The sequence below is a fragment of the Camelus dromedarius genome, chromosome 12 (assembly GCF_036321535.1).
Source record: "Camelus dromedarius isolate mCamDro1 chromosome 12, mCamDro1.pat, whole genome shotgun sequence".
Lineage (NCBI taxonomy): Eukaryota > Metazoa > Chordata > Mammalia > Artiodactyla > Camelidae > Camelus > Camelus dromedarius.
In genome coordinates, this window is record NC_087447.1 from 18,955,637 (window position 1) to 18,980,212 (window position 24,576).

Consider the following 24,576-nt stretch of genomic DNA (forward strand, 5'->3'; position numbering starts at 1 on the left):
AAGACAGACTTAACTAGCTAGCATCAGGACATTTTAATTTCTAGTGGAATATATGACATATTCCATTATGTTGACAGGCAAATGCTAATGTTGCTGTTAATTAGTTAAAATTTGCTTGTTTTATTTAGTCACAGTGAAGCTAGTTGATTTTTATGTCACTTATATTTCTCCTTGATCCAATCCAGCCAACACTTGCTAAGCTCCTTCCTTCTATAAGAACTCCTTATATTGGGATGTAAAAATGTTCTTGCCCTCAATGGTTAGATGTTCTAGCAGGTTAGATGTTTAAAAAATAAACTAATTGAAAAAGTAAAATAAGGTGAAGTCAAAAGATTAGCTTAAGTAATGTCAGGATATCTTCTTGTTTTCATCATGTCACTGGATAAAACAAACATTAAAATACCTTCCAGGTATACCAGACCTTGTTTATTGACTAATTGGCCCAGCCTATCCAAGAAAGAAGATCCAGTGACAAGAAATAGGGTTGCCAAGTTCTTAACGACCTTGTGAAGACAAACATATCCCAGTGCATCCTTCTCTTACAAATGTATCAAGCCTTCTCCAGCCCCATTCCCATAACTAAAATACTAACTACATCCCAAAATATCTCCTGGAAACTATATCGATTTTTCAAATGCTTAATTATCCTGCAAATCATTGCCTGAGACAGCAGGGATCTATATACACACGTTAAAGCCACCACCAAAACTCAGACATCCTATTTCAGCATCTGAAATCTGCATTTTTATCGTTTATTAAGTAGGGCAAATAACGCCTTTTTGGATTTTGACTGTTTTTTATTTGATCTCTCATTCAGCCTTTCTAATCAGAAGCTTTATTTTAGAGCTTTATGTTTTAACCTAGGCCTTAAGTCTTTTCCCTCTTTTTCTAAATAATAGAAATTTTTAACCAAACCAACCAATCATCAACAAATTAGTTTACAAACAGAAGGAAAGAAAGGACATCACACACTTACTGCAGGGCAGGTCTTGACTAGCTAATTTCTTATGGGCAGGAGTCAGTAAGATTTCATGGAGAACGTGGAATCTGAAATGAGTGCAGAGACGTAGCAAGAGAAAATAATCTGGCATAAGCAAAGGCATGGATGCAGCAGCAGAAAGACAGTGGGATGGTGTTTAGTATTCATGCTCAGTGCATTCTTTTGGCTTCCCAAATCCATTCTCCACCTTTAGGCTCTTTTACCTTCTGGGATCCTGTTGGATTTTCCTAGTATGGAGCCCCATTGGCAATAAATAGGAGGAAAAGAGGAAAGCGAGGTGAGGATAAACCGATGCTTAACATCTTAGAATTCTCTTTGTGTTCCACAAACCCCTACCAACCTAGTGAAGGTAACGAGTGTTCTTCTGTTATGCTCCTGGGTACTCAGCCATACCTTGTGCTTCTTTTTACCCAGCTACACCTTTGTAAACTGTCCCTTTATTAAACACTCCTCAAATTTAATTGTACCATCTATTTCCCGGGGAAAAGTGACTGAGTCTCAGCCTCATGATGATTCTGCATTCTGGATATCTCTTTTTGTTGTTAACTGTCACTCAAACCTTTTAATAGTATATTTATCTTCTTTCAAATTTTTCATATTTCTCTTTTATTTTGTATTTATTTTCCTACTCAATTATTAGACATTACACACTATTTTGTCCTTTGACTTTCCTGGGTTTGTTGATTGAGCTGAGTTGGAAACTCCAGGTGCAACAGGACTGTTTCAGCCACATCATCACAAATGCAAAACGAGCCCCGGACACATCGGGTTGCTGGGTTGTTTGGTATTTAATCACGAGTATTCCTTGCAGATTGGTCTCCGCCTCTATTTCAGTTTGTGAATTCTTTACCACTTTGTTCAGCTTCTGAGTGGAAAGCTTAACTAAGATGCTAATAACCTGTGACAATCTTGAATTTTGGGCATACTGAAGAGTGATTTGTTCTGAGGATCTCTGGAGTTACATATATACTCCTCCACTAACTAGCTGAATGGCTATTAGAAGTAATTCTAGGACTTTAATTTCTCGATATATTATATACAGAAGTTTCCTGTTCTGTATAATTTTATGATCCTTAGGCTTAAATTGTGGTGGATTTTCAGGCTGATCTGAACAGACTTTCATTAGTTTCTCTCAATGTATAACAACACACACTAGTATGAGAGGTGATTTTTTTTTAATGTTACGTTTAATGTTAATGTTTAATGAACCATTTCCCTATTGTATGGGGCTGAACAAGCATCATTTCTCTGTGTGGGTTTATTTACATGGATAGTTGCTGATTATTTTCTTAATATTCTCCTTTGATTTTTATTAATCTCTTCCTGAATCCATTTCCCTTTTTTTCTTTCTTTCTCTTTTTTTCTTTTTTGTTAAATTTCTACCTCACTGCAACAGAACAGATGGGGCACTGTGTTACATGCCACTTGATGGCTGGAGTGATTGACTAAACAATGCAATGATCATTTAATCTACCCACACTGGTAACAGAATGGAGTAACAGATTGGTTTACTGGTTTGGATAGAGTTTGATAGAGTAAAAACAATAGCGTGTTACCCCCCATAGGGTGGGAGCCTGCTGGGTGAGATTTGCTCATTTTCCTGGATTGATGGATTGATTAATTGATTACTCAGTACACAATACTTAGTTAGGTTATTGCCCAGGGTGACTGAGCCAGGCAGGAGAGCTGGCACTAATACCATGTTCCTGTGGAAGGTGAGAATGGTTTGGATAAAGAAACAAACAGGCAGAGCCAGCCTTTTAAAAAGCAAGCTGCTTTCTATTAAACTACCATTTGGGATTTAGTTTTTAAGATATATTTATCATGTCCAGAGCTCTAGACTTTTAAGCTTCTCCTCTGCTTCTTGTTATAGGTACTACAAAGAGATCACCCTCTTGTTTTTGTTTTTTTTTCCGTAAAATCAGCCTTCTATTTTGTATCTTTTATGTTACCGAGCTACTCTGCTTCTTGAAGCAGAGAAACACATTGTATTGGCTGAAGTCCGGTTGATACTGTGAACTGATTGCATGGCATGCCCAGTCTGGAGAACTGAGGTGCTCCCTCCTGACCCACATACCTAACTATTGGCACACTGAAATTGAACAGAACTGTTGAATCTGCGGTCTCGCCTTCCCTTCCACCCTACCCATGGATTTCCCAGGGTACCAGGAGGAGTGAGGAAGTACCGATGTGGGGAACATAGCTGCAGTGCCCCTAATATCTCTTTTACAACCCAATCTCTGGCTAAAACATTTTGCCTGGCATGTGACATGCTGCCTGTCACAAAATGATGAATACAGACAAGGATCCAAGAGATTAAAAGGTCAATGGATTATCCATTAAGCAATCAAGCCTCAATATGCCTCAATTTGTCTAGGTCATGATTTATTGCCTGGGATAAATGGACCCGGATCTGTTAGTTTTCCCCTGGGGTCATTCTCTTTCAGATCTCCACTATAGCCATTTCTTTGAGTCCTGGTCACTATTGTGTACCTGTTTCCTAGTTGACAGTATTTTAAAATTACTTTTAATTACCACCCAGCTCAGATCATTTTAGCTGATAAGAACACAAGGCTTTTTGAAGGTTGAAGGTGAACAACTTGGAAAATTTAATTCAGCAAACAAAGGAAGAATATCCATCTATATTGTGTTCCATCCATGCGGCAAGTGTCCAGATAGCCCATTCACTGGGACACTGTTGGCGGGACCCAGAGTGGGATGGGGGTTAGGGAGCGGGTAGGGAGCCAAGTTTGGTTGAACTTTCAGGCAAAGGTACAGTATTTTAATTTGCATTATCTATTTTGTTTCTAATGGGTTAATTCCTCTATGGCATCAAACTCAGGAAAATCAGTGGTTTTCTGTGCATATTAAACACAAAGTAGCTTTACTTCAATTGTTTTAACATTCTGAAACGTGCCCAGACTCAGATGTCATACAACCTTGGTTTTCCAATTGAAGAATCAGCGTTGGGATGCAGTCAGTTGCTTGTTATCAGAGAACATAGGTTCTTTTTGGCACAGGAAAGAATTCAAGAGTGAGCCATAGTAAAGTGAAAATAGATTTATTCAGGGAGAGACACACTCAATAGACAGAGTGCAGCCATCTCAGAAGGCAAGAGGGGTGTGGGAGTGGCTAGTTTTTATGGGCCTGGTGATATGCTAACAAGTGGGAGGATTATTCCAACTGCTTTGGGAAAAAGGCAGGGATTTCCAGGAACTGGGCTCCTCGCCCACTTTTTGGCCTTTTATGGTTAGCCTGGGAACTGTCATGGTGCCTGTGGGTGTGTCACTGAGCATGCAAATGTATTACAGTGAGTCTGTAATGAGGCTCAAGGTCTACTGGAAGTTGAATCTTGCCATCTTGGTCTGAGTTGGTTCTAACCAGTGTATGTCCTGTCCTCAATTGCTGTGTCATTCCTTCAGTGGTTGTGTCCTGCCCCCTTCCTTCCTGTCTCGGTATATTTTATTTGGCAGCTTTGGATGATGAAAATGTCATCAATAAACAATAGTCTGGTAAAGCAAAGCCAGAATGGTAAAAGTCAATTCTAGGGAAAGAGGCCATGCCATTTACAAAGAGCGTAGCATTTTGAGAAAAAAATTTTATGCCATGGAACATGTGGCTTTTTTAATGTTTTCTATAGCAGATTTAGTAGCTGTTTTTCCAAACAGCCCCACACCAGAATTCTTATACATCGTTTCTTAGAAGAAGATGGTCTTAGAAGAAAGAGAATATTTTTTAAAAAACGATGAATTATATATTCTGTTAACTATCCACCATGCATACTCCTAAGTATCAGTTTCTTGGTTCATCCAAGTAGACACCAAGTTGTTAGCTACAGAGATGTATGAAGGGAAATATTATGGTTCTCATGGGTAACCTGCTAAGAGCACAACTCATAAGCTATGATTTGTGTCATTTGAACAATCCTCACCCTTGGGTATGTTGCAGAGGATTTTTTTTTCTTTTTAGATGAATGATCTGTCTTACTCAGATTTGGCAGTTGCATTTATATTTTCCCAGATTTTAAATGTGATTTAAGCTACATAGTATTTCAAGACTGAAAACATTTTCCCCTCCAGAAAGTCAAACTCAGGTCTGACCAATGTATGTAAACCAGGGATTCCTAACTTCGAAAAGTGAGGGAGTTGGGGGTAATTGTGGATTTACTGTAAAGGAGTTCTTCGTTTTATGTGCAAGCCAGGCATTGCGTTTCGCCTAAGTAAGTAATGCGTTTCCCATGCATTTCATTTTATTTCTTTTTCAAATGCATTAAGATGTCCTCAAAATGCATAAAATATTACTATAAAGCATTAATAAACTCATGTACTTTCCCTCATGATATATTTTTGCAATAAATGGACACTAGTGAATATCCTATGACATTGCAGATTTGTTTGTTTTTTGAATACGATGGAAACCGTGTGGTCCTTACTGGAACTAAATTGACACTTAAAAATGCAGCTGCTAACATGAGTTGAGGCTTGCCAACGTGATCATTTCTATGAACTTCCCATAGAAGGGGTTTGGGAAAATTAAAATGACCTTATGGCTGGTTCACTAAGCAGTGCTTTTTCTGGGGTGGTAGATCCTTATTTTCAAACTGCCTGCTAACATTGTTCTTTTCCATCTTGTGGGATACAAAGTTGTATATTTTTTCCAAAACTTGAACAAATATAAACCAACTTTTGTCTCACAGTGATCTCATGAGATAATAGAATCTTAGAATCATGAGGTATTAGGGATGAAGGAGATCTTAGCAATACTGAGGCTTAATTCTTTCATTTTACTGATTTGTATCTGTGATGTTTGGCCAGGGACATGACAAGGTTCGGTCAGTGCTATATACCTATTTCATAGTGGAGCTGGGACCAAAACCAGCCTTCTTTATTCCTCGGTCAAGACATCAATGCTATTATCACATCAGTTCATGGAAGATGAAATGCAGGTTAGCATAAACATTCTTAGGCAAACATGTGCTAACTTTCCAACACTGCCAGACTCACAATTTGGGTAAACTTGAACTCCTAAAAAATGTTATTCAAAAATGCATGTTTACGTACTTAGTTAACACAGGATGTCAGGATCTATTTGGAGGAGCTTTGCTTAATGAAAATTGAAATTTTAGTAAGAAAGACAATTGAAAGAAGTGGAAAGGAACTAGCTAACCCATCCAAGGCTGGCAATTGAACTATCATAACACATACTGTACAAGACAGCTACTATCTACTATTTTAAGAATGTAATTGACTTTTCTGTATTTCTTACTGATCTTTTTCCATTTACTTCCTAAGCCCTTCCACCTTAATTAGCATAAAATGTCCAAATTCATCATCACCTTGAAACTCTGTGGAACTGATCTTTTCAGAAAGACAGCTTTTCTTGATTTCTGTGATCCCTTTTCTTGGTTTTAATGATCACAATGTACCACAGATCTGGATTTCACTTCCTGAGGAATTAGAAAACTACAAGTGGGGATAATGAAAATCCTCAAATCTGGTTCACTGGAGCCTTGAAAGCTAGTCTCCCGTAGGGACTATTACACTGACCAACTTTACAAGACAAGATCCTATTGAGAAATAGGCATGTGGGAGATAGGCTTGGCTGTTTTGCCCAAAAGAACATCTTGATGAGTTCAGAGTGTATTAAATGAGGCAACTTTTGTTGCTTTTTAGATTTTAATTACAGAAATAATATAATGTTACAAAAATGAAGCCAGTAGAAAAATACCGCTCATAATTCTTGACCACAAAGGCATACTGTCCCCCTTCATTTAACAAAACTTTAAACTGGTTTCCTCTTGGCTATGGGCCCCTGACTCCCTTTTCTTGGAGCATTTACTTTAGAAAACTTGCAATTATAAATTCCTTCTCTGCCCCTTTAGGGATGTAAATCTTCTCCCAGCCTCTTGCCAGTTTTACAACCCAGAAATGTCTTTCCAAGGACCTGGAGCCAGCCGTTTGAAATGTCACCATCAAGAAAGACAAGACTGTAATCTCCCAGTTTCTATGGAAGGGTAGGAGCTTAACTTCAATAAGTGAAATTAGCAAACTTACTTCCCCTAGTCACACAACCTCCCCATTGATAAGGATAAGGATAATAATAAGAAATATAATGTAAAGTTTAAAATTTGATGTAGCAGATAACTTTACAACTTGACTATCACAGACAAAGAGAAGGGAGAGAAGCTGAAGTAGTGACTGCCTTCAGGTTCGGCAGCAAAGGAACTGAAATGAATGAGGCACACTGATTGGAACTGTATTAATATCTTTTAAATTAAAAACAAGCAAATGAACAAAGCTTCCAACCTCCCTACTAATGTCCTCCTGAGCTTTTCCATTAGCTCATTCCTATGTTTAAACTCTGTTGGCTTTGGTTCCAATGGGTTGAGTTCAATTTATGCCCACCCCACCCCCACCAGCCTCAGCCATTACAACACTATCTCTCCTCTGTTGCAGTAGTTTTGAATAAAAGCTTCTCTACCTGTTTAACTAATCCCCTGCAATTTTTCTCTGATATCCTACAACCCCTAAATGAAACATACTGTTTTTATTTCTTCTTATTTTTGTTCAGTCTTTTTCCATAAACATATGGCATACCTATACCCAAAGCATCTATGCATCTTTTCTCATTTATCCTAAGCATTTTTCTGTGTTGCTTTATGATGGTCATAATCATCACATGATACCCTATAAATATAATGCCTATATTATCTTTTTTTTTTTTTTTGGCTTGAGACAAATGTTAGCTGAATAGCCTAACAGCACACAATTACAATGTTTGTTCAAATGCTTAGCCTCTATCATCATATGGTAAGGCCACAAGAGTGTATTCATTTTTGTGTTATTTTGGTAATATTAAGGCCATGAAAATTAAACTCAGCTGTAGTAAGGAGGCAGGGCATGATAATTAATACTCATTTTTGTCAGTCAATTCTGGTGGGTTGACTCTAAATTAGTCCAGGCTGTTTCACAGTCCTTAATTGCTCCCTACAAAATGTGATCATGCATACTTGGCTATATATTATTGAGAATATTGTTTCCAAAAATACTTACATTAGGCTGTGAGTGTTAAATGACTTGGAATAATGCAAAGGGAGAAACAAGTGATAAACGAGAAGAAACAGGACAGATATTTTAGTGTTAATGGGCACACACTTTTTGTGCAGGGACGTTTTAGGACATCACAAGTAGGCAAACAGAGTGGTAGCTTGTGGGAGAAAGGAAGGTAGCATAATCAGGGTCTCAGGTGGTAGGTGCAGGCAGTGAGCTGTACAAAAAAAGACTTAGATGTTGGTGATGAGCTTTAGAAGAGAGTTCATGTTGTGACATATTTTGCTTCTGTCCTTATTTGTTGTATCTCATGAAATGAAACCTTCTTAATGGTGTAGCCGAAATGCTCCCCTAAGACATTTTGAATTCTAAGGTGGTGATATGTCAAGTTGCTGTTCAAAGGGTAACTGAAATGCTTTTGTGAAATGAATGCTAAGTGATCTTGATGCTTTTTAAAAAAAAGGATTAGGATTCTTTTTTCTTTTGTTTTCTTCTTTTTTTAAAATCAAATCTAAGGAGAAGATAAGAATTCATTGGTAAAGATGGATACGATTTGGCACATTTTTTTCAGCTCTGTCTTGTAAAAAAATAACAAGGAAAATTCTCTGTAAATGTCTATAGAGGTATTATAGAAAATGCTGTAGAGTATTTAAAAGAATTTTGTTGAACTGTGAAGACTGACATTTGAGTCATAAAATCAGATTTTGTTTAACAAAGTTAATACATTTTAAGCTTCTTCTGTCTCTCAAATTAATAAAATAAGAGTGATGAGTGATTGTGGAATTGAAAACAGATTGGCTTGAATTTTGAACCATGTCAAGTTTAATTTAGCAGAGATATTAATTTGAGATGGTTTTATGTTAATAGTTATGAAGAAACATTATTGGGACCAGAACACTCAGCCAGACTTAATGATCGTTTGTCCTATGGATTCACACAAACTAAGGATGGATTCAAGCAAGCTAAAAATATGCCAAGTCATCACAAGCCTGTGAATCTTGGCTCTCTGTCCCCGAGTCTCAGAAAGCCTGAGCCATTGGATTTCCTAAGTCAATATTTCTTAATTATTACACCAGGACTCACTTTCTATTATGTCAAGGAAAATTTTATCTCAAATATGCACGACCTTTACAAAGTGTCATAAGGTAGCGTCACAGGATGTAACTGATGTGACCCTGTTGGCTGTGCTGAGATTGCATCACAGATTTCACACACTTGAAAGTTAGGAGACCCCCACCCCCACCGCCAAACTTCGTCTTACTTAATACCCTGAATTTAGGAATTCTTCTAAATCACGTGAGGGCAATTCAGTTGTGTTGATTCTGCCCATTGTTGTGAAGAAATAATTCAGGTAATTCTGGAACATATTAACAGTCTTCCACGGGCCAGGGACTGTTCTGTTCACTCAAGATATATGTATGAACAAAGGAAAGTGCACATCCTGTTCAAGTTTAATGAGGGAAGAGCGCTAGTGACACATAAATGCAAACTCTTTGGTAGAGAAAACTAAAGCAGAATCAAGGGACTAGTAGTGGTGGGGCCAGGGATGCTATTTCTTACGACACACAGAAAGCTTCTCTGATAAAGAAACATTTGAACAGGAGTTTAATGGAAGCATGGGAAAGAGTGTTCTGAGGACAGAGCATTCTGTGCTGTGAGAGCAGCAAGTGCAAAGGCCCTGAGATGAGAAACTGCTGGACCAGTAAGGAGCTTGGTGTGGATCTAATATGTGGAGCTTGGGAACTAAGAGACACAGAAGCACTGGAAGAGGTAGTAACATGCTGTAAGTCATGAGTTATCTGGACTCCACTCTGAATAGGACAGGAGGGGATAGATGGGTTTTGAATAGAGGAATAATTTGATCTATGTGTTGACTAAAACCTAGATGAAAATAAGGAGAATGGTTAGAAGTCTTCCAAGAAGCTAAATATGAGAAGATAGTACCCTGTACCAGGGAGATAACAGTGGCAATAGTAAAAAGTGGGCAGATTCAGAATACATGTTGAATGTAAAACTGATCGTTTTTGCTGATGGATTGGAAGTGGAATATGAGAAGGGGGAGTACAGACTGAAACAGGTTTGGGTTGGGTAGGATAGAACTGCCAGTAAATGACATGGGGAAGACTGCACTTGGATTGAAAGCAGGTGGATATTAAGTGTGTATTTGGGAAGCTTTAATCTGAAGATACTTAGCTTTTAATTGCAGTTGTTGAAAGCCAAGTCTGGGTTTCAGGAGACATAGCGAGATTAGAGATACAAATTTGGGCATCGGCATATGGATGGAACTTAAAGTCATGTTATTAAATGAAAAAATCTAGGGAGTAAGTACAAGATGAAGAAGAGGGATTTGTGGGGGGTCCTGAAATACTGAATCAGGTGCAGATTTGGACAACAGGGCAGATCGACTCAACTACTGAGAAGGGTGGCATTTGTGGTAGGGTGGGATCAGTAGGAAGGACCATCCTGGGACCCAAGTGAAGATCACCTTCTAAGAAAGAGGGAGGAATTAATTCTCTCGAGAGTTGCTAATACGTCCAGTAAGCTGAGGACTATGCAATGATGATTAGGAGTTTCAAAATGGAGATCAGAGGTGCGTTGTTAAGACTTGTTTGTGTGTCATGCGAGGGCAAAAGCCTGTTAGAAGTGGGTCCTTCCAAGAAACTAGAGAGAAGAGACATTCAAGTTGTTAGGGTAGACAGTTCTTTTCAGTTTGCAGTAAGGAGAAAAAAAAATAATGCTGTAGATACTGTTGAAGAAGGTGAGGCAAGAGAGATTTTGTTTACGATACCAGTATGAAAAAGGGGGTAATTTATTGTAGTATGTAAACTAACTAATTTCGGAAACATGTGATAAAAAGTCTACTCCTAGGCACTGTGGTTACTGCCACAATCTTCTGTTCCCTTCCCTTTGGGCAAATTATTCTTCTAGGGGCAGTTTTTCCAGCCTGAACGAAGTTCATCCTAGCTTCATACCTCCCCAGGACCCTCAGACATCTTTCGAAGACAGATTTGGGAAGCAAGAATCCAAAGAGCATGCTGCCAAACAGAAAAATACGTCTCGTGCATTGTGATGCAATGTCCCTCAGCCTCAAAACAGGCCAGCTTGGAACTTCAAGCTGATTACATTGGAATCAAATGGACTCATAATTCTTCACAGCAGCTTTCTGCACAACGGAGTGAAACTTACTACAACCCAGCCAAGGGTGGAACATGCCATATAATTTCGCCACACGTACCTCTTTGGGTTTTGATTTACTGGGAAGTGGCTTGCTGTTGACTGAAATGCAAACAAATGCTCCCTTCTAAAGAGTGAGGCTAATGATGGCTCTTTTCCCTCCTTCTCACACATGCAGTCCCTCGTTTTCAAACTTTAGTACCACTTCTGAGACAATTAAGATAATTCGGCCATTTAAGTACTAACAGTCACAGCGGTCCTAGAACCACTTACTTTTTAGTACTAAACTGCAGTGAAAGGACATTATTGCTTATTGGAATTTTAATGTCTTTTTGTCGGGCTTGAACTATCAAGAGTGTTGGAGTTGACTTTCTGTTTGTTCTTAAGTAGACATTGAAAAGCAGGAAGAAAGGAAAGAAGTTTATTAAAATTCATTTCAAATGACTCTAATTTTGAAACCACCTCAGTGGTGTTTTTTGAAAACCTTGTTTTGACTCGTACTGAGGAGCTTGTGGACAGCTTAGGGGGGATTTTTTAGGAGAGAGGACGACATTGACAGGAAGGAAAAAGAGGGGGGCTCTGGTCCTTTCCAACTAAAAGCTTTCTTTCCAAAGATTCAAACCTAATTATATTCATTTTGTGGTTGTCATGAAGCCACTAATAACTCAGATTCACATCACATAGCCCTTTAAGAATGTAGTTAGCCTGCTGGAAGCCGACCGCACTCTGCACTCCAGTTGCAATGAAGGCTTTAATGGGAGGGTGAAGAGGGTCAGCCCCCTTCACACTGCAGGGTGGGCAAAGGTCCAAGGCTGCCATGAGTGCTTGGCATTTTCAGGGAGCGGATGATTTGGAAATGAACATTCTGAGTTGTTGCTTCTGAGCATTCAGCAAGATCACTCTATTAGGATGAGACATGAAAGGGTGCCTTGGCGTGATGGCAGATGAGAGGTAGCTGCCCTGCAGCTGAATTCTAGCTGTGCCACTTAGTAACTGCGTAAACTCTCAGAGCCTCGGTTTTCTTCTCAGTAAAATGGAGGTAAAGATCACAAGGAGAAAAAGAACAACGATGGCAAACACATTTAAGACTACAGGCAAGTGCCGGTCTAGATCCCTTGTATTTATTAGCTAACTTAACTGTCAACATCTTAAGTAACTGGATATTAATTTTATCCCCAATTTGTGGATTAAAAAACTGAAGCATAGAAAAGATGAATAACCTGTGAAAGATCTCAGAGCTAGTAGGAGGCAGAGACCAGGTTTTACACGAGACAGTGTGATTCTGGGTTGTGTTCCTTTAACTGCATCGTGATTCTAGTAGGGGGCTGTGAAAACTGCGGGAGCTGATGGAGCTCAAGTTCCTAGATGCCAAAGGTGTTTAATAAATACTGAATATCATTGTTGGTGAAGTTCAGAAGTCCCATTATATTTGCTTTTTCCATAAAAATTTAGTAGGCTAATATGGTAAGAAATAGAACAGGTACAACGTAGGAAGCAAAACCAAGAGAGGCAATTGTCTCAGGGCAATTATCTAAGAATTTCACCCAGAAAAAAATCCAAATCCAAACCAGGGAGAAAAGTTTGTAATTCAAACAGTATATGACCTTCTCCTTTGCTGTCTTCTTGCTCTTGATAAGATAGCTGTGTGGTTTCATAACTGCATTCAAAACCTTCAGTGTTATTTCAGCCATCAGTAGCTAAGACAGCCTTAGCTGGCTGCCTTCTACTCTTTGTTTCCCTTTCCTGAAACAGCTGCTACTTGCTAAACTTTTAGAACGATGTTCCCCTCCAACCAAGAAAGTGGAACTCTCTTTCTGTTACTCCTAGTGTAAATGACATTGCATCCTCGTCTATTTGCTTAGGTGTGCAAGTTTCCAGGTAGTTGAAGAAGTTAAACATACTTGACACTTGATACTTGATACTTTAAAAGTGTTTTTTTTTTATTCCTTTCTCCTTTCCCCCCCTCTCTTTTAAAAATAGTGTAATACAAAAGGAGAATTTCTTGAAAATAGCGTGCTGCCATGAAATGAAGTCCACTAACCTCTTATCATCCAATTTGGCCTTGTTAGTGGAATTATCCATTGCCTTCTCATAACCTGACTGTAAACTGAGGATATCTAATTAGAGTCCCCTTTAGGATGGTAAATAGGCAAATTTATAGGAGACATTAGTTTATAGAAAGCAATCTGGAGCTGTACTAGGAAATGTGATTCTAAACCTTCGATTTTGTTGTGTCCTTCTGTCAATTACTTAAAATCCCTGGAACTTTATACCATTTTCTGGCAAATAGAGATATTAATGCCTACCTCACAGCTCAGTTATGAGGCTGAGGCATTATACGTGTAAATCGTCAAAATTCACATCCAAATGTCAGCAGCCGAGCACTGATAAGCAGCTCTCTACACTCTTTCAGAAATCCTTTCTCTTCCTGGCTCACCGCTCTATCATCTCTAGTTTGTGCTTCTAATCCTTGTGACCCAAGATGGTTGCCAGAACTCCAGCCATCACATCCACTTTCAGGTAGCATGATATAGAAAGTGGTTAAGAAAGACAGGTCCCGATGACTTTCAAGGTAGTTTCACAGAAGTCCCATGCATCTCTTATCTTGGTCATATGGCCACATATAGCTATGGGAGAGGAATAATATCATTTATGTACTTGAGCAGCAATGAGCCTAGCTGAAAATTGGATGTCTTAGTATTAAGGATGGAGAGCATATAGATAGGTAGTGATAGCATCTGCCAGAGATGGCAATTACACCAGTGATTTTATCCTTTAACTTAAAAAAAAAAAGGTGAAAATATTTACTGAAGTGTGTTTTTATTCCGATGCTTTCTCTTTTAGCTTAAACAAGATATTGCATGTGGGAACTGTTAAAAGGAGTGGAATGACTAGGTAATTCTAAAGAGGGATGTTTTTGTTTCCTCCTTTTATGGTGAGTGGCTTTGAAAGTGCCTGTGTATCAGGATATTAAAGAATCACTGAATCATGAGCTAAAGGATAATTTTACATAAGAAGGTCATAGATGTTTAGGAAACACAGTTAAGCAGAATATGAAAGGAATCTGACATCAACTTTGATGGTTAAAAGTAGGCACTTTTTGAGGCTAGCATAGAGCCATCATTTTTGGCAGAATATGCTTTTATTTTCTGAAAACATGGACAGATCTGTTTTGTTCTTTCACAAGACCCATTGTTAAACGCATCCAGTGTTGTATATGAGAAAAACCGAGATAGTTAGCTGTGTATATAATAAAAAACAGCATCAAATAAATATAATGAATTGATATTTTACAAATATATAGTAATAGCTACACGGTGGCCTATCATATACTAGGTATGGCTTGTTCCCCTGATTAGAATTGGCGTGCTACGTAGTAGCAGTTTGTCCCAACACTTCATCTATGAAATGGGACTAAGATTAAATTGCTACCTCCCAATATGACTTGTAAGCTCAAGGATAAAGTGATAAAGAGATAGATGCTAGAGAGAGATCCTTAACACCTTGTACATAATCAAAACTATTACTTATATGGTGCTAAATAACTGGTAATTGGAATTATTTTCCTTGATTCTTCACTCTATACCTGACCAATAAGTGTACAAGGTATCTGAGTTCTTAACAGGTGAGATATCTGATCCTTCAGATTTGTCTGCATTTTATAGGTGCCGTGTATCTCTCGCATTCCTTCGACTTTCCTCTGCAGATGGCTCAGCTGACCCAGTACATACCTGGAGAATAAAGGAGTGTGATTCATGAAAAATTGCAAAAGAAAGAGGAAAATACATAGAGGGAAAACTAGAATATGGCAGAAAGGGCATGAGAAATTTAGACTCAGCCTAAAAAAGTGGTTGTACTCTGGAGATAGTAATTCAATGTATAAGGTTATAGGTATGTCTAAGAAAAAAGATCAAAACTGGAAAATCAAAGTGGTGTCCTTATTTTGATTCTAGTGCTGTTTCGACCTGAAATTGTCATGCACTTAAATGGAATGGCTTGAAAAAGGCAAAATACTACATCTTAGAGAGTTAAATCAGAATGGCTTCTCCCTAGAATGATTCTGGAAAGGAGAAGTGACTATGCTTAGGACTGGACAGTTCCTGAGAAAGTTAGCCAAAGAAAATGGTAACATTGAGGCACATTTAAATAACTCTTTGCTCATTAGCCAAATGTGGGCACTGACGGAGCAGAGCCAAAACAGGAGTTTGTTAGGGGTGTTAATCTAGAATATTTGGGGAATTCCTACTATAAGGGAAGAAGCTCACTTGCTCTCTCTCTGACTGTGGCCACACTGAGTGCATCTCAGGAAACAGGGACCATTTCTTCCTTTGGGAAGTTCCTCTCTACAGACCAGATAGAAGGAAGGAAGGAGAGAGGAACAAAGTTGGGATCAAATACATCTGAGTTCTGCCCAAAGGAAAGTGATGCCAATAAAGCTTTCCTGAAACATCTAATCGACCATCATTTCCATCGTCATGATCATCCTCTAGAGCGATAAAGCAGGTGTTGGCAAAATGTTTGAGCTCCCCAGAACTACTCAGTTTTTATATCCTACCCTTCACACCCTCTAACCCTTCCATCATTTCTTGTCCTCAGATTCCTGACTCCCCACTGGTTTGTCAATAATCCCTGTATACCCTGCCTCTCTTGCTTTCCCACTGTTCTCTCACAGACATTGACATTTCATCTGGCTACACACCTAGATTCAATCTTTCTTTACCCATAGTTTTCAAACTCGGTGTGATGCATGATTATACTTAAGAACAGCCCTTGCTGGAATGTATTACTGCTTCTAAAGGATGAATCGGTCATTCTGGGGAACATCTCTTAGAAGATTTGAATAGCAGGGTATGGGGGATTTTAGAGAAGCGTCTATTTCTCCTAGGTAGCTGCAGAAATCTACTATAACTAAATAGATATTTGAATAATGCTTGGCTTTGGGAAAAATTGATTCTCCTCTGTACTTTTCATTTTAAAGAGACACCACTCAGCACTATCCCTGCTATAAGATAACTGGGATAACCACTAACCCCATTTAGTAACTGAGGAAAATGAGCTATACGAAAGTTAAATTAGCATAGCTTGGAAAACAAGGTCCTTACACAACCTGGACAAAGACCTAGTTCTCAGGACTACTAGTTCTTGGTTCTCTACAGCAGCATAATGGCTTCTTTAAGCTTTCCTGCCAATAGTTATGGAACAAAGGCAGTGGATCTCAATGCATACATTTCTGAGACTGTTTCTAATTTAAAGAGAATAAAGGTCCATGTTTTACTGGGGTTTCTCAAAGACTTGAGCATTTTTTGGTATGACCCCCTCCAGCCAGCTCAATGAACGGGCTTCCCTGAAACAATTGCACCACGCATAGCCTGCAGATTCCTTACGCTGTCTGCCATAAAATCAGGACGCTCTCCATCCCAGTAACTCAGCAAGGAGATCCTGCTCCCCACTAGCACCAATTAAGAATCCGCTTATCCAAAACGGTGACTTGGAGAAGTTCTTTCTGGCTTCCGATGCTCGTTTTCTCCAGAGCTGAAAAGAGAGTCTTGCTTAGTGCAGATTCTCGTGTATATAAAACCAGAGTGCTTTTAAAAAACAGTGTTTCATTACATAATTAGAATAATGGCCTCTTTCTCTTCGCTGCTTTCCTTAAATATTTACCAGGAAGAAACCTCCCCCTCAGGAATCTGTGATTTTTCCAGGCTGTGTGTTTCTAATTCGATTGGTCTTTCTCACAGTCTGGTCTACTCATGCCGTTTATCATCGTGACAGGGGCTCTCTGCATTTCTCTGATTTCTTTATATTCTCCCCAAAGCATGGCATCGAGGATTAGATGCGGTAATGCTTGGGGATATCTGCAGTTACCTAAGGCATCCTCAGGCAACCAGAGCTAATTTAGCCTAATAGCCTGCGAATCTCATGATATGTAAAAACCCAAAGTTTTCCATTTTTCTTTTTTTGTCTGTGCCAACAGAAGACTGATTTCAAGGACAGGCTTTTGAAGTAATGCAAATGTTTATAGTCTAAAGTTTTGACACTTGAGTTTTTAAAAATAATTACCTGTGCTTTGTTAACTTAAAAGGTTCATCATTTCCCATGGACACACTTTGAATGGTCAGAACAGACAGAACTGTGTGAGGTTCTGAGGTTTCAAAACTTATTAAAAAGATGCCAGCAACTAAGATTGTGCCTCACCATCATCAATTCATAGAGCTGTTTGGATGGGTGGATGAACAGAAGAATCGAAGCGTAATTTTTCATACATTCATGTAATCAACAAATATTGAGAGCCCATTCTATGCAAGATACTTTTCTAGGCGCTGGGGAGATAGCCAGGTATAAAACACACAAAAATTTCTGATCTGGGAGCTCATGTTCTAGTGGGATGAAAAAGAAAAACAAAAAAAAGAATGTGCTAGGTTAATTATATTAAAAATAAAAGAAATAATAAAATAGAGGCAACAGAATGGAGTATGTGTATACAATTTGAAGTAGGATGGCCAGAGCGAGTCTCAGTAAGAGGGTGGCATTGTAAGCAAGTGAGAAAGGGAGCCCTGTGTCTACCTGGGAGGAGAGATTCCAAGTAGAGGGACTAGCCGGGTCATTGGCCCGGAGCTGACATTACAGCAGCAAGGCGATTGTGGTTGGAAAGGCATGAACATGAGAAGAGGGGGAGAAATGAAGAGTAGGGGTGAATCTTTGTTGCTCTAAGTGAAATAAGGAAATATTGGAGGATAGTTATGGACAAGGAATCCTTTTCTGGGGCGGTCCACCAGTTTGGGGGAGACATGACCTCTCCAGGCATAAACATATATAATATGGGGAAGAGATATTCTGAACCCTCCAATTCTGTCCCTGGAAGCAACCTTATAGGTTGAGATTATGCAGTGTAAATCTCCTAGTGTTAGGTAAGGAAATGGTTCAAGGAAAATTTACGATTTGTGCAAGATCACATAGGCGAGTGCTAATTGTTTTGTTTGTTTTTACACCCAATATATTTATATTTTATATGACGGTTATAAAGAGGCATGGAGGGTGAGAAAGACCTGGGTGTCTGTTTCATCAAGGCTAAATTTTGGAGGCATGACACATTTATTTTATATCTATATTCTAACCCAGACCCAAAAGGGAGACATTAAAATAAAGATTATTTATTTTTATTAAACTAAATAAAGATTATTTATTGATTTACAGTGTTGCATTAGTTTCAACTTTAATAAAAAAATAAACTTTAAAAGAGACGATTAATTCATGGTCTCTTAAGCAAAGCAGGCACTATGCTCAGTGGCTGAAGCTTGGGTAGCTGTTACAGCGCAATTTCTAAATCCTGATCTGTAACTTACTAGTGTATATCTAAAGCAGGTGGCTTGACCTCTCCAGGGCTGTCTTTCCTCATCTGTAAAATAGAAATATTAATAGGTAACTACTTCATAGTTCTCGTGAAGTTAAAATAAATCAGTGTTCAAGATCTTATCAAATTTTTGATACAGTATTTTAACTATTACTAAATATAGGCCAATTAAATAGACATTTGTTGACACCTATATGTTTCAGGCACTGGGACACTAACATTAAATAGACATCATCCCCACCCTCAGAGAAGCCGAACTGGTAGAAGAGATGTCATCAGCTCAGTGTAGTAATAAATGGTAATAAAAAGCTACGTAAAATCCAGTGGGAATGCAGAGAGAGATCCCTACGATGTATATTAATGCATCTGATACATTGTTTAAAATAAAGTAGAGATTTGAAAATGAGGGAAGTAGCGAAGTAGTGGAGTGTGTAAATTTGTTGGTAAGAAATGGACAATTATTTTTTGAGAAAGTGACAGTTGAACTGAGATGAGTGGCTGGTGCTATTTATAATTCGGAGTTTAGGAGGGGTATTTCAGGTGAGGAAGAGCATAGCAACGAAACAGAGGTAAGAAAATTAAAGTCTTAAAAAGAACACAACACTAGTTTAAATTCCCAATATTGCAGATTTCTACATCTCACCCCAAATATGCTGACTCAATGGGTCTGAGTTGGGATAAAAGAATTTACATTTTTAATAAAGCATCACTGTGCTTGACACTGGTGATCCATGTCATGCCATTTGGAGAAAACTAAATTAAACTCTAGATTTTTTAAAGAGATTTCTTTTGAAAACCAAATTGTGAAGACAGCTTGGGTTTGATGCATGTAAAGCTTTCTAGCAGCTTTAACCAACAGTTAATATTTAGGTAATTAACATTTTTTTAGAAGACAGTGAAGTGATAAATAGGAGAGGAAAAAATGTTGAAAGCAGTGTTGACACTCTACTAGAATGTAGAAATTTTTAAAAACTCACAGTGAATCAAGGCTAACACCTTGCCTTCACACCATCAGCGTTCCTCCAAATGGTACTGTTCCTCTGAGAAACCGGTGGTGCTTTTGTTTCTTGTGGGAAGATGCTCTGTGTCTCAGAGCCTGATGTGTCATGTGGCAGTTGCTACGGTAACTAGTTTGAGGAATGTCATCGAGTTACCGAGTAAATAGTCTTATAAGGCAGAGATTGTAGCTGACATGTAAAGTAAGACTGCCCCGTCTCTCAGCTTTTCTAGTCTGAATTCCCTTGCTTTCCATATTTGAGAGAGAACTCCTTTCCCTTGCAAATAAAACCTCCCTTTCTTAACTAACAGAGCATCATTTGAATGCACAGTTGACATCCCCCCGTTTCTTATTTTAGTATTCCAGACCTGGGCACTGATTCCCCAATACTACTGTAAGCTGGCAATAATAAGTAATTGAGTTGGCACCCATGAGCCAAATAAAAATTACTTTTGGTGGTCAAGATGAGCAAATAGGATTTCGTGCTGTCCAAAGCATGTATAGATCAATTTTCTCCATGCTTTATGCTGCTGATCTCTGTAAATTCCATTTAAGTATTTATCAGAACATTTGAGTAAACTCTAAACTGCTGGTTATTAATTGTCTTGATCCTACCTCCTGAAATTCTCTTGGTTCACCTTGGGGTGTACGTGCGTAACCCTCTTTCTGAGCGAGGACTTTAATTTTATAACTGAATGGCCGCAGTTACCACTTTACTCCCCAAGTACAAAGCATATATAGGTCACCTTTTATTTACTAAAATCGTGCTTGTGTCTCAAGTACTTCACAAAAATGTTAATATCAAAATTACTTTTATTTAGCTTCCATGTGCAGCTAGGTTGCCATGATTCATTTTGGAAGAATGTGAGATTTATGCCAACTGCTCCTTCTTCTACATTCTTTAATTTCTATTTCTAAATCAAGTCATCCATTTAGAAAACAGTGTGTGCTTGCCTTTTTCATAGAAATGTTTTCACAGTCCTACTATAACATTTAACATTTTTCTTTTTGTCAAATGTCACTATAAGGAACAAACACACAAAGACCAAGTTGTATCTTCAAAAAACTATCAGATATTCAAATCAAGATACACATTTCCTCTATGTAAAAACCTATGAAATGGTTCTTTGAACTTTAATGACTGGAATAAACTTAGCAGTATATAAATGTGGGCTTTCTTTTTGCATTAGTTCATGAGAGCTTTATGATTTTCACAGGTCCTTTTTCACTTTTGTTTTTATTGTTTGTTTTTGGTTTTTGGGGTTTTTTGTTTGTTTGTTTTCTTTTGTTTTTTCATGGTTATTGGGAAGTTAACAGCTAAGTTTTATAATCAGTGCCAGAGATTGTCTCAAATTCCTTTTTCATGATTTGGGATAGTCATTTCACCTCTGTCAGTTAAAATTTTGTTTTTCTGTGAGATGTAGAGATTCAAGAAGTGATTAAGCAAAAAGCAGCCACACTCTCCTTAAAGAGGCACCCGGAGGGGGCCATTCAGGCTGGCGCTGTCCCTTGATGTCATCAGCGGCTCAGGCTCTTTCTGTCCACCTTCTCTGAGATTCTTAGTTCAGGGCTTTCATACCTGAGATCACCCCATGGTTAGTGGATGGAGTGTAAGCCTCCGACTGGCCTGTCTGTGTTTCACAAGGATGGTGGTAGAAAGGTGAGAGGTAAAAGTCCCCATTATTAAAAGTGCTTTCCCAGAAGTTTCATCCAGAAAAGTCCAGTTCTGTTCCCTTGGATAGAGCTTAAGAAAATAGCCACTTCTACAGGTATGGGGTCCTGGGAAGTGGAGCCAGGTATGTTGCCCCACACCAATTCTAGATTCCACAAGAAAGACGGAAGAGGGAAATGGTCATAGGATGGGCAAATGGAAAATCTACCTCGTCACCCTTCCTTCCTTGCCTCATATTTTTTCATTTTAATTTCACTAGTTTTAAATTTGTCCTTTCATTTTATTTTCCTTAAATCTGTTTTTGAAGCAGGTCGCATCTAAAAAAAAAAAAAACAAAACCTAATAATTTACTAAATAATAGCACTAATAGCTCAAGGATGCTTAAGCACTGTGCTACATATATTACCTACATGTTCTCAGGTAGTCATTTTAGAAGCATGATGAGCAGGTTCTATCTTTATCTTCATTCTACCAATGAATTCATTGCTACGTAAGAGAGTTTAAGTACCTTGATGAGGTCACCTGACTAACACATGAGAAATATGGGTTTCTAACTCATATTTCTTCATTGACAGGCTCTTATGTTCATTAGGTTAAACATTCTCCCGTCTGCATATGAATGAGTTGATCCATATCTGCTTACATCCTTAGATGTGGGGAGGAAATGTTTTCCCCTCCAACTGTGGCTGAGCAAGACAAAAACTTCTCAGCATTTCTTCAGCTTTTCTCTCACGTTTTCTACCTGTACCTTCATTTCATGTGAAAACCTCAAGCCCTCGACATCTGGGGGAAGGTAGCCTGAACTGGAGGTATCATACTATCATTTAGCATATTTGGATCAATGCCTGTAAACCCATCATGTGTGTAATTGTTCAATATCTAACCTTCCGCCATATTGGATTCCCTCAGAGAGCAGTGATGGTGTTCGTGCTTGTCACAGATTTGGATTCCATTCTAGGTCCATAACCAGTGTTTGTCTTATACTTTCATTCACTCAGCACATTGTTATTGAACAGCTCGTAGGCCTCCAGTACTGTCCTAGATGCTGTGAACAAGTCTTTACACAGAGTCTCCTAGCAGGGAACCAAGTCTTTATCCTCATGAAGCTTATGGTCTGCTGTGTGGATGGGTGAAACATAGGCTAAAAAAATCGACGTGTAACATGTCAGATGGTTACAATGATAAGGAGAAAAGAAGTGAAGGGGAGAGAGAGGAAGTGCTGGGAGGAGATGGCCAAGTTTTCTCATTGTTAAGGTGACATTTGATGATAGACCACAAGGACATAAAGGAGCAAGCCGTGTAGCTCTCTTAGAATAACATTCCAAGAAAAGGGAGCAGGAACTGTAAAAGCCCCCTGGGGAGAGTATGGTGTGAGAGTGTTCAAGGAACAGCAGATGCAGAGAATATTGTCAAAACCCCATTGATGAGCCCAGGTAGCAAATGTGAAGCTTTAAATGATCAGGAAAAAAAAAAAAAAACCCAGTTGTGAGGTTATTATTTCTAATTCCAGTCTTCACATAGACTCCAAATCTTATCTTAGAAATAATGTAAATGATGCAAAAGATAGAAGCAAATAAAAAAAAACAAAAACAAAAACAGTGCCTAGAAATCTACCTTTTAGTCTCATGTCCTCAGGCAACCACTACCTTCCTCACTGGAAGGATCATTTTTGGCAAAGAAGGGGAGCCTTTCCTACATGAGTGGCATAGCAGATGAGAATCGCCATGTTAGGGGCTTTACATGAAATCATTATTTCAAAACAAACAAACAAACAAAAAACCTTTCAACAAACCTGCAAGCTAAGGTAGTTTCCTCTCTTTTTTATAGTTGGGTTCAGGAAGACTCTTGCTCAAGGTCATGAGAAAATTCTAGCTAGCAACATAAAAATGTCGAAAGTACAACATTTTGAAAATTAAATGTTCTCCAAATTTAAGACAGTGTTATATAGGGGAATTTTCAGGGAAAAAATAATTTAAGACATAAAACATAGAGGTTATTTTCTGTGGCTGTTACTTTCACAGTTATGAATAGCCAATTTTTTAAAAAAAAACATGGGAAAATACAGATAGTATGGAAATATGGAACAGAGAGAAGAAATGCGATTGAAAATTAAAATGATAAAGAATGTCAAGATGGGGGTCATAATGGACTCATCAAATCTACGCCGTAGAGTTGAGTATGATATAACGAAGTCACCGTTGTATTAATGCACGCATTGATCCAATTGTATCTGTGGGATCTTATCATTCAGTATGTGTCTATCGAGCACCGACTATGTATCGGGCAGTTTGCTGAGAGCTGGGGATGCACAGTGCATACAGCAGATGAGGTTCCTGGGCTTGTGGGGCACACATTCAGGAAGAGAACTGAATCGCAAGCAGAGAACTCGATATTGTTAGACATCAGTTCTCTATTTAAAAGAAGTAAGCTGAATGCATAGAGATGGATGAGAGTGTTTTTATTTTTTTGTTTTTGTTTTTAATAGAGTAGCCAGAATACACCTTACTGAGGAAGTGGCCTTTGAGCAGAGACCTGAGGAAATGTAAGGGCAAATAATGTGATGATCAGGAGGAGACGGCTCACGCAGGGAGCACAGCCATCACGTAGGTCTCGAGTCTGGGGTGTGTTCGATGTGACACGTGTTTGGAAAGGTTAGAGTCCAACGAATCAACCTTTTTTTCTTTAACATTAAAAATCTCTGGAAAAAAATGTTTTTGAGAAGGTCTAAATCCTGGAGAAAGAAATAAAGTCAGGTCTGTAATTTTAGGGCTAGTGTAGTTACAATTCCATAATCTGCTGAGAGTTTATTTTCCTGAATTTTATTAAGGTTGGTCATTTCTGTAACCATTTTTGTTTTCTATGTGAATACATTCTTTCAAATATCTATTAGATGTCTGTCTACTGTTTAAAAGGCACTGGCTATTTGCACATGTGTTACTTTTTGTTTTTCAATAGTACCTACAACATGCATTCAGCTCTCAAGGGGGTTGAATGAGAAAAGTAAACGATTCCATCTGGATATTTAAGCAACTCCACTGGGAGGCAGAACATTTACACATATAACTGCCATATAAGAAACACATGATGTGAATCATCCAAGTAAGGATGTTATCAGTTTAGGCTCCGGTTATACCACAGTCTTCCTGGGAGAAAAGCGATTTAAGCTTTTGTCTGTGTTGCCTGCATTCCTACTGTTTTTTCAATCTTGTAACACAATTTGTATTCAATTTTCCAGACACATTGGTTGGTAGATAGATGAGTGAGTGCTTTTTAAGAAGTAAAATTTAAGGGATGCAGGGAAGACTATGACAATTTCAACATGGCAGATTTCAA

The 24,576-nt window shown here is 38.4% G+C and overlaps 1 protein-coding gene across 7 annotated transcripts in view; it reads left to right on the forward strand.

Annotated features, from left to right (window-relative positions):
• LRRC4C (leucine rich repeat containing 4C) overlaps positions 1-24,576 on the forward strand; it is a 1,085,469-nt gene that overhangs the window by 179,878 nt on the left and 881,015 nt on the right. The window contains exon 2 of one of the 7 annotated variants that reach the window (XM_064492433.1): positions 23,729-23,894. The exons of the other annotated variants lie outside the window; for them this stretch is intronic. The gene's annotated coding sequence lies outside the window, so the exon portion shown is untranslated. The remainder of the gene's footprint in view (positions 1-23,728; positions 23,895-24,576) is intronic. 7 annotated transcript variants of the gene reach the window in all.